General features: G+C 34.8%; 1 long non-coding RNA gene and 1 other non-coding gene across 2 annotated transcripts; one reads left to right on the top strand and one right to left on the bottom strand.

Annotated features, from left to right (window-relative positions):
- Positions 1-9,531: 9,531 nt before the first annotated feature.
- TRNAS-CGA (transfer RNA serine (anticodon CGA)) lies at positions 9,532-9,613 on the bottom strand. Its single transcript has one exon. It is a non-coding gene; the product is annotated as a tRNA-Ser (tRNA).
- Positions 9,614-10,850: 1,237 nt separating this feature from the next.
- Positions 10,851-12,355, top strand: LOC141482430 (uncharacterized). Its single transcript, XR_012465530.1, has 2 exons — positions 10,851-11,074; positions 11,160-12,355. It is a non-coding gene; the product is annotated as an uncharacterized lncRNA (long non-coding RNA).
- Positions 12,356-15,630: the final 3,275 nt, after the last annotated feature.

The following is a 15,630-nucleotide window of genomic DNA, read 5'->3' as shown; positions in this document are numbered from 1 at the left end:
GAAATAGTTTTTCAGTAGGATGGTGCACCTCCCCATTATGCAGCTCCAGTGCGACAATTTTGGGATGATTATTTTCCTGGTCGCTAGATTAGCAGAAGAGGTCCTACAGAATGGCCACCAAGATCTCCGGATCTCATTCCTGTAGATTTATTTCTATGGGGTCATTTGAACTCTAAAGTGTATGAGAGAAAATCAATAACATTAGACGATTTGAGAGAGAATCATAAGGCATTGCAGAGAAATAACTTCCGAGATTCTCAACCATGCGTGAGGGCGACAATGGAAGCTCGTTTGTACCATTATATGGAAGTTGATGGAAACGATTTTGAACATTTGCTGTAGAAAAGTTTTTTCCTCTCACTGCCCAGTCATGAGATTTTGATTCAAGAAATAATGAAAAATCTCTTTTTCTGATTTATTGCTTCCATATTTGTCTCCAGAGCGAATATTTCAAAATGTGGCCTCCTGTATAATTAGTGACCTGTTTTTTCATTTATTCTGCAAATCATTGTTTCATAAGTTATTCGGGGTGGCTCGTTTTCAACTCAAATAATTTGTAGCTCCTGAACCATGAGCTTCAGACCATATAATTTATACTTTGTTGAAATCTGCTCATCATCGATCATCTGATAAGGTGAAACAATATAGGGTGATCCATTAAAAAAAATTGTGAAATGCTCAGGGGGAGCGATAGGAAAAGTAACATCAAATGTGAATATATCAAAATGTGTACATCTGTATACTATGAGGTAAGTGTACCAAATAAGTGTTAGTTATTTTGTAAGTCATTAACCCATGATAGAACTCTCAAAATCAAAGAGAAGATAAATTACATATTTAAATTTAATATAAAAATGCTAACTTTTGTCAAATTTGTTATAAGTTGTTATTCTCAGGTCTTTAAAAAATAGTTGCTTCTGGGCCTAATTAGGAACACTATGTTCTTTATAAGGCCCATACTATGTACCTAATAAGGCCCACTTTTGAAATACCACAATTAATCATCAAGGATGACAGCAGGTAAACACCTTTATTTTATAATAATAATAGTTATTGCGAACAGTCTGGACATATGATAATTATGTCTTTATCATCTGCCGAAAGTCCTACACACTCTTCATGAATATATCGTTTATAGTTGTCGCAAAGTCTCATATCCTTAACAGCAGGCAAAACAATACCAACTTTCTTTTTTTTTAGTTGTTTTTCAAGAGTTTTTCCATTTGCCAGGTTTTTCCCTTTTCTTGGTTGGTTTTTAGGGCCATTTAAACTAGCTTCATCAAACAATGATTTTGTGACTTCTTGTGCTCGATAATGAAGGGATTGCTTTCTAGCACACTGTTTTTTTCTAGTTTCTAATTCTGGTGTAACTAACACTTCATTGAAACTAACTGACATTACATTGTCCTCCTCTGAGCTGTCATGTACTTAAAATTCATTGTCAGAACTGTCAAAACTGTCAGAGCTATCTTCAGTTTTTTTTCCCTTTCGAGTTTTTCTTTCCTTTTTTCTATCCGGAATGGAGCTGCCACTAGAGATATTTGTTGCGGATGTCGAAGATGATGGAATAGTTGAATTTTCGAATCTAATTTATTTTCTGTCATTAAAAATAAAATAAATACAACAATAAAAATTAATTGGCGCTCCGGGGCGACTTCATTGATTCCAGTGGCGCATTTGCTTTTTCAGCATTCCGGGAAAACCCGGAAAAACCTGCAGCACCACATCATCTGAAGATCTTGATCTAACAATGTCCTCTCTCTCTCATAAAACAAAATGTAGGGTGTCTCCAGAGGCTCCAATAAATTCAATGCATCGCCAGAACACTTTTTTCTGTTATTTCTGGTGGGGTAAAAGCAATGTCAGGAATGATATTCGGATCATACGGGTATATTCCTGTTGCACGAAAACCTGAAATAACATTTGATGGTGCAATTGCTTTTGGCCACACTTTTGAGAAAATCAGGCCAAACGAAAATTCATTGATTGTTCGTTCTGGTTTATTTGTCCAGTATGTGATTACCTCGTCATCCCAGTAAGATTCGAAAGCTTTGAACACCGCCTTATCCAAAGGCGAAATTTCGTGGGATTCGGCTGCAACGACAATACCTGCATCCAAATGAGATGATGCTCCATCAAAAATTAGCAGTACTCTTCTTTCTGGTTTGTACTTAGCAAAATGTATCTCAATAACTGTCCCAGCACGTAGATTGTCGTGCCATTCATTCTTCTTTCTTTTTCCTTTGAACAATATCATAGCTGGAATAACTTGTCCTATAGCATTTCCACAACTGACAATTGACACATTCTCCTCATGTTCTTGAGAAATTGAATGAACTCGTTTGACACCTTTACAAGCATATACCTGTTGTAATTTATGAATATTTAGGCGACAACCTTTCTCATCAATATTAAAAATGCGTTGAGGGCTTTGCAGGATATCAAGCTTCAACATAACTTCTCGTAGCTTTTCAAAATAGTCATTGACTATGAACTTGTTTAATTTGGCGGCTCTAGCTGGATTCATGAATTGTGATTTTCTTTTAACAACTTCGGGTTGCCGACCTTGAAAAAGTTTGAGCCATTTTCGACCAGCTATGTTCTTATCGGTAAAAGGTGCAGGTATTCCGTTTCGTTGGTAATATTCATGGACAGAACGCCTCATCACTGTAGATGTTAAGGGCATTCCAACATCAGCCAGCCTAAAAATTATTTCACACAACTCAGATTCTTGTTCAAGTTTTAAACAGGAAGGACGGCCAAGTTTCTTTTCCGTTTTTCCACTAAGCAAATGATTTCTTATTGTTCGACGGGCAATATTGAATTCTTTGGCGGCTGTTCTTACTGACATCCCATTTTTGACTGCTTGCAAGGCCAAAGCCATTTGTTCTTCAGTCCATAAACCTCTGGGTATCTTAATAATATAATCTATCAATCTCAATAATCTCTCTGAAATAAAGTTTACCAACTTACAAAACGTTTTAATGTAGTGGTCCTAACAAGGCCCATCCGTATTATTGCAGTGTTCTTAATAAGGCCCGCCCGGGCCTCATTAGCAACACTGTCAGTGGCCAATGTTTTTTGGACATTAGAATTATTTACGTTTCAATAAACCTGAGGTAATATACTTAGTTGACGTGTTTTTTTATTTTTCCTGAAAATCATTGTACCAAAAGTTACTCAGGGTGGCTCGTTTTAAACGGAATGCACTGTATTCTACTGTGTCATGGTTTATACTAATCGATAGAGAATATTGTGCTCTATACATTGATGCTATTCATTTTTACCAAATTTTCATTTTTGTCTTTATTTTAGCTTTGTAAGATGTCGTCGAGCGATTTTCAGCCAATTTTTCTCAACGAATTCAAATTGAACAAAAGCGCTGCCAAAACAGCTCGAAAAATCAACCAGGCATTTGGAAATGATAGTGTTATGCATGCACTGTTTTTGATGATTTCAAACGTAATGGACAGATCAAAAAGCACGGAAAGAAAGAGAGTATCCTACGTTTTGAACGATCGACAGAAGTTGTTGAGGTGCGTACTGACTTGAGCAAATTTGCTCGCACGGATATCGTGTGCGCACACACGCGTGCGTGAATTATTTTGACAGCGAAAAAGTGCGCGTAAGTTGTGTGCAAAATTGTCTGTTTCGTCTAGTAGCCGCTTATTTATTTTCCGATCGCTGCATTTTTATAGTGTTGCCAAAATGTCCAACAGCAAACAAAGTTTAATAATAGCAAGTGCAGCCTACATAGTTCTTGTATACGGAAGAAGAAGAACAAACGGGATAAGCGATGGTGGGTTAAGCAGCTGTATAAAAGCAGAGAGATGTGTGCTGGATCAACATTGTTAGAGGATTTGAAAATCCAAGAAATCAGCGGGCAGTTTCAAAATGTTGTCCGTATGTCATCACAGGATTTTGAGTTACCTAAAATAAGGAAACTGAATACGAAAATGAGAATGGCTGTTCCCGTAAAAGAGCGACTTGCCATAACTCTACGCTTTTTGGCGACGGGGGATTCATTTACAAGTATGCAGTATCTTTTTAAAGTTTCAAAACAGCTTGTATCTTCCATTGTTCCTGAAACATGCCGGGCCCTTATTGAAGTTTGGAAGAAGTATGTAAAGGTAATTAGATAATTTGTTACACATACTTAAAGGTTTTATTTAAACTAAACTAAGAATGCTGCAGCATAAAATGTGTTCAAACCAAAATGTAATTATGGCGTACAACGTTGAAAACGTCACGCAAAAGTGAATCTGAATAAGCCAAATCAATATTTACCAGTTCGGTTACGGTGGGGTTAGGGGTTGAGCCTTGGGTTGAGCAGTGGGATTGTGAAAAAGAATAAGTTGAGTAAGGAGTTGTACAGGAATAACGTGATGGGGTACCATGAAGTGTATAATTAGGCGAACACATTGTCGGAAAAGGTGTTGTAAGTTGTTGTAACATAGTATGAGGAACAAACTGGACTGGTGGAGCAACCCACTCGTATTTGCCGATATCAGCCTCATAGAGAATTCGACTGAAAGCATGTTCAACTTCGACTCGAGTCCTTCTAATGTAACCTCTCAGTTTATTTGCTATGTCCATATACTGCAAATTCATCATCTGTTACGACTGCTTGAGGTGCGGCCATTTTTGTCAAAATTTGAAAAGCTTCCTCCAATCTTGGAACTTCATTTTTACGTTTTACTTTCCTCTTTTTCGGTTTTGGAGGTATTACATTTACATCCTGTTCATTTTGGGGTTGCAAGTCAATTTGAGGTGTTGTGCTTCCTAAATCAGAATTTTGGGGAGAAGTATCCAGCGGTCCGCAATCTTCTACCTCAGGATTCTGTACCTCATCAATAATAGCCTGAAAAAGTTAAAAATTGTTTAAAGTTATTCATTTCAATGTTGAATCTAAAACTATATGACTTCTGCAGATGCCGTCATCTCCTGAAGAATGGTTATTAGTTGCAGAATAATATGAAGAGTTGTGGAACTTTCCAAATTGCTTGGGCGCCATGGATGGAAAAAGCATATAGCGCTACAAGCGCCAATAAACAGCGGCAGCGAATACTATAACGATAAATCACACTTTAGCATTGTGTTGTTTGCTTTAGTTGATGCAAATCACAATTTTATATTTGCTGATACAGGCTGTCAGGAGGTGGAATATATATTTCTCGGAGATGAGGCATTTCCGTTGAGTAAGCATATTATGAAGCCATTCTCAGGAACCCATCAGAAAGGATCGATGGAAAGAATATTCAATTATCGGCTTAGCCGAGCGAAAAGAATTGTAGAAAACGTCTTTGGAATCTCTTCTGGCGTATTTCGAATATTAAGAAAGCCTATGCTTTTAGAGTCCGAAAAGGTAGAACTTGTCGTGATGACTATTGTTTTGCTTCACAACTTTTTAAAAAGAAACAAACACTCTTGGACGTTGTATAATCCCGCGAGAACCTTCGATACTGACATAGATGGCCAATTTGTACCAGGCAATTGGAGAGAAACACTAAATGAAAAAATGTCATCGCTTATCCCTATTAGAATTTTACCCCGAAAATCACCTAAAGAAGTACCAGACACTCGAAACGAATTTGCTGCATACTTTACTAGCAATGGTCGTGTTTGTTGGCAAGACCATTATGCATAAATTCAAGTTAGGACACAGTAGTGACTCCCCTATACAAAAATCATATACGAATAATAAAATAATTACGCATTCTATCTCTGTATCAATTGTTCTTCTTGGTTCATCTTTATCAAGTAAGTAATGCATTCTTTTAAATGCATACCATTTCGATATATACACATCTTTCTGACATTCAAAACAATGCATTTATTTTTCTGAAGCACCTTCAAAAAATCAGGATATTTACTGACCTTTGCCTGTCCCAACACTTTTTTTCCTTTTGGTTTTTCCCTCCAAAATGACCCCAGAAGACTATTCATTTTCTGGATCGCTTCATGTTCTTCCACTTTTAAGTTATACGCAATATGTTCCCACGCATCTGCTTTTTTGTTCCTTGAGAAGTGCTCCGGATGTTAGGCATTCCATGAAATCTGATATTTCTCATATTCATCTATTAATTGGAGCGCCTTTTCATTGTCCCACTCCATATTTCATAAAAGACTGCGCGAAAAACTTTCCCTGACCAAAACACCGTCCACACTGAGCACGTGTTTCCTTCGATGTACCGACAAGAGACGTATAGTATTCGTGCGCTTACGCACACAACATTTTTGAGTGGTACTGACTTGAGCAAATTTGCGCGCACAGCGTTCGTGCGCGCAAATTTGTTCAGGTCAGTATGCATATTTACGTTTCGAGGTCTGTTCTTCTTTGCTTTTGCGTAATGAAAACCATCATTTTTTTAATCGGATCATCACGTGTGATGGAAAGAGGATTCTTTACGACAACAGGAGACGCCCTAGCACACACTTTGTATGGTGACGAAATTAATCAACTTGTGTTACGTTGACAGAAGTGAACTGATTCAACCGTCGCATATTTCTATCAAGTTGAATAAGTATTCACCTAGATATTACAGTTGAAAGTAGACTTTTAAAAACGGACACAACTGTTGAATCAACCTAATACAAACAATGAATCTGATGCTCTTCTCTTCCATCATTAACGTAAATCGCCAGAGTTTTCAGCGCTGGATGGGATGAATATTCTTTGGAATTCGAAACTCTTCTCTTTTATTTCTTTAATTTCAGAGCGAATGCATAATGGGGTTATCTGATATAAATCGATGTTTTCTGGGAAAATTGCCAACATTAATTTTTTTTGAAAATGTCTATTCCATTTGATCTATCATTGATAATTAGATATTACTAAATAACTAATTAGTTACGGTGAAGTTTATGCTATCAAATTATTAAATTTTTCTCGCATTCTTTTCTATCGTACTGATTTGGGATTCTCGCCAATCAATGAGATAATAATACCTAAAAATAAGCATCATATCAGAAGACCTTGTCCTATCGATTTTGTATGTTTGACTGGTATTTTTAAGTTGCGATCAAGTGCAAATGGCAACCTACTAACAAGTTTTTATTGCCTAACTCTCGTTCTATAATTACAACAATGAAAAATGTCCAAAGCTGAATGGATGTGTTTCAGAAGGTCGTCTGGCGTAAATTACTAATAATAAGAAATTAATAAGCAATAAAATTTCGAGTGTCGAGAATTAGCTGAAGCCCAAGAGGAATTTGTGAATAAATTGAAATTCAAATATGTCACATTTCAATAAAATAATTTTTATATAATACCTTCAGTCGCCTCAACTTCTCAACAACAGTAAGTGCACTGAAAGTAGCCAGTTAAGTAGTATATTGATCCAATGACTTATTTCTGAAAAAGTTGCTGCAAAGAGCATGAATTATTCCTAGAAAAACAATTGTTTTCTTGCCAAAGTATCGAATTTATTTAAATTATTTTTCAAGAATCTGTAACAATGAGTTATTCTGACATATCAACCACAATACATATCATTTCATATCTTAATATCCATGGTCATTCAAAGGCTTCATAATTAATGATAAATTATAAAATTAAATTACTCACCGAAAAAATTAGAACTTTTCGTATAGCCATACCGTAATAACAAAATATTGGATACAAATACCACATAAATGACAAAAAAAAGGGATGGCTTTATTCATGATGTTTAATAATCGTTATAGTGAAAATATTTTGCAACACTAGGTTATATGAGAATAATAAATCCTGTTTCCCAATCAAATTTTTTGAGAATAAAAATAACGGACTATACTTTTTTTTAATTTGATAATAGAAAATCCTAATATAAATAAATACAAGTCCAAAAAGGTAAAAATGGTATATAAAAAAATATTGAAATGGTATAAAAATTCTTCGAACAATAAAATACGTTCAAATAATATATAAATACAAGAAGCTACAAAGCTAGAAATAGACATGTATGCCTGAGAATATTGTCCCATAACACATAATCAGGAGTATTCAGAATAGGTAGTTCCATATTACAATTATTCTAGGGCATAAAAACAATTATTCGGGTGGGTAGGTAATTAAATATTTAACATATCACAATGTAACACGATGTAACACAATGTATACATAACACATAAAAGCTTGAACCAATAAAACAATTCGATGATGTGAAACGTAAAAATTAAAAAAATTCCGAAAATTCATAGAGTACGTGATGTAACATATATTTTCAACTGAGCCTTGAATGAATATAGAGTAAAGAATCTTTAATATGGTATGGTAATTGGTTGAAATCATTCAATCTTCTGAAAAACAACGATTTCATAGATTGCTTTGTTCTTGTCCTGGAAATGTGGAATTGATTGGTGGTTCTTGAGTTGTAGTCATGAATTTGATTATTGTACGTAATGAAGAAATCAAAATATTTTGATAATAAATTTCTGGTTATTTTATAGATAAATATCATACTTGAGTAATACAGTATATCTGCCACATCATACCACTTGCATGCATGCATTGAATGGGAGCGTATCTATTACATTTTAAGATGATTCTTAAACCTCGATTTTGCAGTTTCTGTATATTGTTTTTATCTAAAAGATAAAGCAGAGTGGAACAATAATCAAAATGGGGCTGTATAATGGTTCTGTATATTGTTATTTTTGTACTGTAACATATGTATGGTCAATTTCCTTTCATTGATGTTAGGTTGAACACATGCAAGCAAATACCTCCACGACACATCAAACCATCATAAATGTGGGTTGAAAAAAGTACACCAGTCATCACCCGAAGACGATTGTGGATACTAACAATCGAAACGTCGTGAAGTAACTTGGCTTGAAATCTTTTGATTTTTGATTTCAATTTCTTGTTTATTGTTCAATTTGTTGCTTGTATTTTATTTCATTGTAATTTTACTTTGTTTTGCTCCAAATATTTGATATTTTTTAGATAATCCTTTCAATATTATTTATTCTTTCAGGGATTTCAAATCATTTTATATCATATTAGACAATGGAAGTCCGAACTGATGAAATATCTATACCATTGTCAACCACCTTCAAACAAATTGTCAGATATTAGACCGTATTAAGACTTTTCGGACACCCGGTATATTTGTGAAAAAAAGAATTTTTGCTATATTTTTTTTCTTCCTTCCTTAGGAAGTTTCACAGATGTTTGTTTAATGAAAGAGAAGTATGAAGCCAAAAAATATTTCAACAGAAAAACAAAATCCTTCATTATATCAATTAAACAGAAACTAATTTCAAATTATGAATGGACTGACCCATCACTTGATGAAAATTATTAACACTATCCATGATAATGATTACACAATTTTCACGAATATTTTAATTTCTAGGCGCGTTTCCCGTAGAAATGTTCTGCCTAGGAAGTCACTTGTTAGCGAAACGCGTCTAGAAATTAAAATGTTTTCTAAAAAAATATAACAATTGAAACTTCGCCATAAGATCTCAGTCATTCTCCGGTTTCCGTAAAATATTCATCTGTACTGTGGACTTGGTAAAGTAACTGAAATCAGAAAAAAAAACCGCTGCGAACAGGATTCGAACCTGTGCGGGCAGAGCCCATTTGATTTCGAGTCAAACTCCTTAACCACTCGGACATCACAGCTTGTACGGAAATTGTGTTATTATGGTATATAATGGTTGAAATTATAGGAACTATCGAAATTACAGATATATTTTATTTCTGACCGGGATATTATAAGCTTATATCGTCATAGTTACGCTATCAATAAAGAGGGTCATAACTCCCTTGGGACATTATAGATTTTATAATTCCCTCTATCTTTCACAAGTAAAAATAAATAGAAATGAAAACTGAACCATATTTTATTTATTCACGTCATTACAAATAATAAATGTACAATTTTGAAATGTTCCCTGAAAATTACTTCCGCCACTGGAAACAATTTCTTCTTTTGTATGGCTGGAGCTTCTGTTCACTACAGTCGAGGTACCTGCCTCTTCTGATGACAAAGTAGACAACATACGCGCCGTTTTATTTCTCATAGAAAATTCCTTACCAGTTCTTGAAAATATACCATAAATACAGTTTCAGTGACATCTTTTGGCATAACATTTTTCCGTGTCAGCCAGTCCCGATATATCTTGTATTCTTTTTGGTATACGGCTTCACTTTTCGATGGAATTAATGATTCTCTAGCTTGTTCAGCTTTTTTCAAAATATCCTCCATTATATTTGGGGTAGAAAACACGTTTTCACCGCAAACACAGCTTGATAACAAAGTTCTGTTTATAAACAAGTAACATAGCAACAACCTAGCAACAAGAAAACTCTACTATAATCAACGGTACCTGATTCAAATATACCGGGAAGGTAATGAATTGGTACATTTTTCCGTTTCAAAAATGAACGAAATTTTATTGAAATCGGTCAGAAATAAAATTATCTATGTACCACGGGAATTAATGAGCCTTAATAACCTCAGGCAATTGCTGTCCCTCGGGCCAGAGGCCCTCGGGACGCAAACTTTGCCATCGGTAATTAAGGCCCTCCTAATTCCCTTGATACATAAATAACTATATAATCATTTATTCATTATGATCATTCATATTCATTCAGAAATCTATACAAACATGTTCTAACTACCAGCAAAGATGTAGGGCTAAAAGAAATATATTAGCGCCAATAGTGGACGCATCGCATACTGGTTTGCGGGAGTTACATTTCACTACAACTACGAAATGAATAGCTGCATTGCTGCATTCCTATTCATAAGAAATGCACTACAAAACAAATAAAACGTATTTCATATATTCCAAACTCCGCACAGGAACATTTCTCGCGCGCGCTTGCTTTGTTTATTTGTGGTGGCGGCCGAGAATACCTACCACAGTGGGTGGCGGGTGGGAGAAAACCGGTTTTCCCCTTCCACTCTTTGGCTCATGTTCTTTGTTCGCGTTAGCGTAAAGTAATTTGTTATGCTTTTTTATTAGTGACAGAGGTTACAAAAGTGCAAGTGTTTATTGTCAACTCTTATGTTTCACTATGAAACGGCTTTTGACGGACTAATTTGGCAAAAATGAGAGTGTTACCAGCGGCGCAAAGGTAAGTGTATATGTTATATTTATATTCACTTGACACGAACTTATTAGCTCGTCTCACATTGACAGCGGTTAATATTTTTTTTTAGATTGGATAGCCTGATCGGAAGAAATTGGCTAGTCCTGCTCTTGATGAACCTGGTACCTCAGCCTCAAGGTCCAGCCATACACCGGACAATGTCAACATAGAATGCAGCAGTAAAATGGACATTTCTTTGTACAAAAATAAGCGGCTATCAGTCACAGAGAAGTTACATGTTTTGGAAAACTTGTGGGCTCCATCTTCCAACTACAAGTTTCCAGCGACGACTCATGGAAAGCAGAAGAGGAAGTTTTTGTATTCCTGGTTGCAGAAGTATAAGTGGTTGTCATATTCTGAGATAGGAAACCGGGCTTACTGCACTTATTGTGTACTCTTTGCTCCAACTGAAGTGGCTAGCTTGTCCAAACTCCAGTAATATTCAGATCTTTAGATGTGGGCAAAACCAATCAGGCGAAAAAAATGCGGAGAGGTTAAAACCCATAATAGAAACGGTAATTTTTTGTGGGCAACAGGAAATAGCCACAGAGACTATAGAGACTTCAATGCCAGATGATAATGAGGGGAATTTCAGAGCCCTATTGCGGATGCTTATTGAAAAAAAAAGAATTATTTCCAATAGGAGTACCCAGTTACAGGAAATGCTATTATTACAGAGTATATGTGGAATAAATATTAAAAATAAGTGAATGTAGAAATGTATAAAAGTAAATGCTAAAACAAAGTATACATAAAATATTCATATATAAGTAGAATTTCAAAGAAGAATGAGAAATTGAGTATTTAACACAAAAAGTTACAAATCATGCAATGTAACAGTACTGACACAAAAGTTATTTATAGTATTATTAAAAGTGATTGTGGATACAAGATACCAAGGCATTCAGAGAGTCGAAATGAAGATCGCACTGTTCACAGATTTTATTGAAGCTACTGCACATAAAATTCAATGAAGCAGGTGATGAAAAATTAAGAGACCATTTCAAATCATGTGATAAAAATGCCACTTATATAAGCTGGAACATCCAGAACCATATCATTGATGCTTGTGACAAAGTCACATAGTCAAAGATGTTAAAGATGCTACTTTTTTTAGTGTGTTAGCTGATGAGACTACAGACGTGTCTACTCAAGAACAGTTTTCATTGTCTGTGAGGTATTTCTCTCATAACACGAAGGATTTTGTTTTGTAAGGCAGCTGATATAAAAAGATTTTGTCAAAGTAAAACCTAAAATGTTATTTTATTTGCTGGGTTTTATCATTCATTCCTATAGTCCCTACTCAAAACTTGCATTCAAAGAGCTAAAATAAACTTAAAGTAATGCATTAAAATACCGGTTATTCTAAGGAATTTTAAAAAAAATCCGTTGGTTGGCCCAGGGTACCCCGGTCAGTCCCCCCCCCATAATTATTTTCTGCGTGCGCCACTGAGGAAATCAATACATAAAATAAATTGTTTGGTTTCTTTCACTTAACAATCAAAATTAACCCAATCACGTTATCCCGACGAAGTAGTTTTCCCACTTTAGTTTATGATTTTTTTTATTTTAGAGTTATTTTTTACATTTGCATACCTACAGTTTATATTATCTCGTACCTAATTCCCAAAAATTACTCTGATTAGGTAATCCCTTCAAGCCGGTAAAATGAAAAAATTGAAGGCTAGGCCATCAAAACAGAGTTTTACAGCGATGAAACGCTTCTTCCAAACAGCGACAAAACTGACAGCCATGAAATTAACATCTGGGTTCTTGAATCATACGTACGTAACTCTCTCAATTCCACGGACCTCTAGTTTTTTAATGGATTTTTGTAGCCACTATAGTAACAAATGAAATCTAATGAACAAAATGTCGCATTGCAAATCTATACTTGCGAAAGTCACTTACTTAACACTCACTCATATATCTCTGTTTCTCCGTATTGGTAAGTCCTAGGAAGCTAAAGTTTGGTAGGTATATAGGTCCTTCCTAGGTCTTAGGTCTGAGAAATGATATTCGAATATTCTAACTGGGGCGCCCCCTGTGGGGAAAAAGGGTACGTTTAAATATAAAAATTACCTTTTCATCAGTGTTTCTCCCTACCGCTATGTTTTTGAAGGCTGAACTTTTGTATGAAGGTTCGTTTAATGTTGTAGATGTGCAATAAGAAAGTTTTTTTTTATTCCAACTGGAGGGCCAGCCGCGGGGATAAAAAGCGCGTTCAGATAATTAAGTTACCTTCTCATCACTGTTTCTCCATGCCCTTAAATTTCTGGTGGGTGAATTCATATTTAGTATCAGCATTGCACCCATGCGGAGCCGGAGCGGGTCGCTAGTTGTTTTATAACAGAGTATGTCAAATATAAAACAGGATTGAAAGTTTTCCTCTTTTTTTATTTCCTTCGAAGAATAGAACCAAAAAGCCAAATACAACAATTCTACTTTTTGACGTATATTTCAAAAACAATCACTGATATCCTCGATCTGAAAAGAGATTTTTCTAGTTCCCCAAAAAAAGAAAACTTTAGTTTGATTTAACCGATCTTGTAGATCTTATCGTTTGTTGATATAAGAGATTTTTATTTCTAATCGAAACATTATTCTTAATGACAGGAATTTCATCGATATCGAAAAGAATACGCGACGTATACAGATGAATGTCCTTTTTTTGTCATTTATTATTTTTGAATAACCAGCAATAGATAGAAGAACGAGTCCGTTCTTTCATCTTGCTGGTTGCTCTTATTTGGTCAAATAATAAAAATTTATCCATTCAATTTCAATAAAAATAATAATTGCAAAAGGACCATACTTTTCATACTTTAGAAATGATGAAGTTTTAAATTTAATAAAATTCAAGTGAATGAAATTTTTTTTCGCAAAACTTGTACACATTCTCACCATATGTTGACATACATATTTATTGAATAACTGTGATAAAAGGAATGTTGTTTTGTTTTGGAATATTTCAACTTCAATTGAAACAGTATATTAAAAACAATGCCGGTTTTTTTCAATATAAAAATGAAATGCATAACTACAAAGTAAAAGTTTTCATAATAAACTCCTTACAATCCTTAATCAGTTGCATCACTTGAATCCCTTTGTATCACTTACTCTCCATGACTGATTATCCCTGTCGAAATTTATGTAACGTTTCGTAACGGTAGATATCGTTTTGATGATAAAAATGCGCTTTATTTTGAGCAAAATAATGAATTCAGGTCTTGCCATACGAAACACCTCTCACAAGTAAAAGTTGTTTTGCGATCGGTTAGCCCCAACCAGTGCAGAAACGTATTTCTATAGTCAATCAAGTCATGGGTGTCGGCATTGAGTTAATATAATTAATTCCTTTTTTTGTACAATAATGTATCTTACGTAACATCAGCTGCATTGGAGATTTGATTTGAGTCATTAGAGAAATCTCTGGTTAATTCCAGATAATAAGACGTTTAAGGCAGAAATCGTAATTGTACACCGAAACAGTTATTTATTCCAACAAAACTCTGTGCTATAATTTTCAACTTTATTCATATGCAGAATATTTTTCTGACTACATTTATGGAGCGCAAAACCTAATTTTTGAAACCGATCATAAACCTTTATTACAGATCCTACAGACTAAAAACCTGGATGACTTGACACCAAGATTGCAACGTTTTCGTATGCGACTTATGAAATACAGGTATACAGTTATATACACTCCTGGAAAAAATTTAGTAGTCGCAGACACTCTTAGTAGGAGTCCGTTGAAAAGTGCAATAAGTAAGGATGATAATTATGAGTTAACGCATGAAGTAGAGATATACGTTAGGTCAATTATAAAAAATTTGCCAGTTAAAGATTATTTTCTTCAGCTAGTTATTATGCCTAAAATTTTACAACTAAGTGTTTGGGATTCATTAAATGCAGGGAAAGAGCTAAATCTAGTGTTTAGTGGTTAGGGTTGTCAACACAAATTGAGAATCTTGTCCACAGTGTATTGAAAACAGATGCAACACCAAAAAAACTTTCAATAAAGATAAAATAGCAACAAGACCAAGAGAACGGTGCAAACGGCTAAACATCTGATTAAGAAAAATGAGGCTGACATATTTTTGGCTCTATTAGCATATAGAACAACTCCATTAGAGTCAGGTTTTTCACCAAGTGAAATATTAATGTCCAGAAAGTTACGTACTAACTTACCCCAGTTACCTAGTAAGCTAGAGAAAATTGTTGATATTAGGTCTCATTTCAGTTGCATAGAGAAGGAAATAAAAGAGAAACAAGCTAAAAACTATGATAAGAGACATATAGCTAAGGATATGACTTTCTTAAACATAGGCGATCCAGTTTGGGTGATTGATTTAAGACAGTACGGAAAGATAACTGTTATATATAAAGAACAATGTTCATATATAGTTGAAACCAGTTGAAGCTCCCTATCATTCATCCAATATCCATGCTGAACCACCTATACCTGATTTGTTCTTGAAACATAAAGAAAGTCATGTTCAGAGAAAATTTGAAAATGTATACGATAGAAATGAAAT

This window comes from Leptinotarsa decemlineata, unplaced genomic scaffold, assembly GCF_025532065.1.
Source record: "Leptinotarsa decemlineata unplaced genomic scaffold, Ldec_3_MD MMD2_tig00001064_RagTag_RagTag, whole genome shotgun sequence".
NCBI lineage: Eukaryota > Metazoa > Arthropoda > Insecta > Coleoptera > Chrysomelidae > Leptinotarsa > Leptinotarsa decemlineata.
The sequence above is the reverse complement of the archived record's forward strand: the minus strand, read 5'-3'. Positions and strand labels throughout refer to the sequence as shown.